The following is a 2,443-nucleotide window of genomic DNA, read 5'->3' as shown; positions in this document are numbered from 1 at the left end:
GAGATACTGAGCATAATATTTAATTTTTTTTTCTGAGACAGAGTCTCACTCTGTCACCCAGGCTGGAGTGCAGTGGTACGATCCCAGCTCACTGCAAACTCTGCCTGCCAGGTCCAAGTGATTCTCCTCCCTTGGTCCCCCAAGTAGTTGGGATTACAGGCATGCACCACCATGCCCGGCTAATTTTGTATTTTTAGTAGAGATGGGGTTTCACCATGTTAGCCAGGCTGGTCTCAAACTCCCGACCTCAGGCTGTCTGCCCGCCTCAGCCTCCCAAAGTGCTGGGATTACAGGCATGAGCCACTGCGCCCAGCCAAAATTTAATTTTCAAGTGGCCAGTAGTTACTCCAATGAAGCCAAAAATAATTAGCATCATTCTCCAGCCCAAGTTGCAGAATGACTGAACATAGAAGGCATCTCAGAAGAAATTTTTTTTTTTTAATCACTGGACACTTTATTGAATGCAAAGCAAGATTTAGCATCTTTGCCTTCGTTGTACACAGCTGAAGCGGAAGCCCAGGGAGGTGAGGACTGCATGGTTTTCCTTGGCGTGGGAAGTGTGCACCCTTCAGTCCTCTCATGTTGTGGGAAGATCAGCCCATGCTCTGATTGCTACCATAGTCCCTAGGATGGGTGCTCTTCCAGTCATCCCACTCCCGAGCTCTGTAGAGTGTTTGTTCATCATCCTCTTCCTCCGTTTCTTCTTGACCTTCCTGTTGCTGAGCTGCTTTTCTGAATTCCTCTGGTGTTGCCTTGGCTATTCCCTGATCTGGTAATGCTCCCATATTTCCGATGTTGCTCATACCAGTCACTCACCATCATAGTTGCCAGACTTGGATAGCCAGCTCCAAATACTTTGGCTTGGGCTGTGTTCTGAGTGAGAATGAAGGGTTTCACTGGAGGCCTCTCCTGGCGAGATGAGTTAGAAATTGATGCCTCTCTTGAAGAGTCTCTTTCTCTCAGGATCTTTATTTCCTGGTCAATGCTCTCAATCTCTTCTAAGCTGATATCAGTTCACCTCTGAAGGTGAAGAAGATAATATTCACAAACACACTCATCATCTGCTTGACCACTTTCCACAGCAGATTTCATTGCAGACAACCTATGCTCCAAATCCTTCTTCTGCTTGTGTCTCTCTCTTTTAGCCTGTCTTTGAGATGCCATAGCAATGAGGCTAGGATAAGCCATGGAGGAATTAGCAGTGTGATTTTCAGCTGCGTTCTTGGTTTTGGGCAGCTCAAGCTCTGCCACATGATAGCAATGGCACAGTTAAGTAGTTTATAGTGCTCTTGAGCCCACTGCAAATATCTAGACGCTTGCTGGCTTGACTTGTTTCATGGTGAAGGCTCCTTGAAACACTGGCACCAACAGGTACTTCAGGTCGGTGAAAGCAATCACTTCCAAATCTTCATTTTAGCTGAACAAGTCGAGCTGCAATAACATTTCAGCAGCCTTCTCGAGGAGGTCCAGGCCCTTGAACACCTTCTCCTGGACTATCCGGGAACCGGCAGGTTCAGTCGCTACTTCTACATCATCCAGAAGCTGTTTGCTGGTTCTGAACAGCTCGGGGAGCTGTGGCAGCAGTAACTCGTCTTCAGCAGCCATCTTGGAGAGGGACGAACAAGAAATTATTTTTAAAGGAAAACTTTCAAAGTGAAAAGAGAAATATTATCTTCTCCTGGGAGTACTAAAAGAAAACCTCACCTCAGATGAGTTATCTCACATTTTCCGAACAAAAATAATCACCTTTGGGCCAAGAAGAGGTGTGGAAAGTTTCAAACACAGTTTTTATAAAGGAGGTACAACTGAAAGGGGTTTTAATACGACCACCTCTCACAGACTTATTAGATCCTGATCACCTAAGAGTTTCTTGTCAGCACTCCTGTCAAATGGATGAAATGCGCCCGGAAGGCTACCTCTAACAAAAAGGAAGGCACAGCAGAAATGTTACTGTGTAAGGGTGCCAATGGGTACAGATATGGTTATCATCTGCCACTAATCATCTAAGAACAATGCATCTTTTGCTCCTTTGAGGGGCTAAATGGGGTGGTTACTAAGTGGGAAGGATGTGCTTTCCTAATACAGCAGCATAATAATTGTTATAAAAGATTTTAACCCTGGCTGGGCACAGTGGCTCATGCCTGTAATCCCAGCACTTTGGGAGGCCGAGGCGGGCGGATCATGAGGTCAAGAGATGGAGACCATCCTGGCCAACACAGTGAAACCCCATCTCTACTAAAAATACAAAAAATTAGCCGGGCGTGGTGGTGGGCACCTGTAGTCCCAGCTACTCAGGAGGCTGAGGCAGGAGAATCGCTTGAACCTGGGAGGCAAAGGTTGCAGCGAGCCGAGATCGTGCCACTGCACTCCAGCCTGGGTGACAGAGTGAGACTCTGTCTCAAAGAAAAAAAAGGGCAGGGGGTGCCAGCCATGGTGGCTCACG

General features: G+C 46.9%; 1 pseudogene; it reads right to left on the bottom strand.

The window, feature by feature from the left end:
- Positions 1 to 566: 566 nt before the first annotated feature.
- LOC100595493 lies at positions 567 to 2,139 on the bottom strand (annotated as a pseudogene).
- Between the last annotated feature and the right edge of the window lie 304 nt (positions 2,140 to 2,443).

Source organism: Nomascus leucogenys, chromosome 1a (genome assembly GCF_006542625.1).
Source record: "Nomascus leucogenys isolate Asia chromosome 1a, Asia_NLE_v1, whole genome shotgun sequence".
Taxonomy (NCBI): Eukaryota; Metazoa; Chordata; class Mammalia; order Primates; family Hylobatidae; genus Nomascus; species Nomascus leucogenys.
The sequence above is the reverse complement of the archived record's forward strand: the minus strand, read 5'-3'. Positions and strand labels throughout refer to the sequence as shown.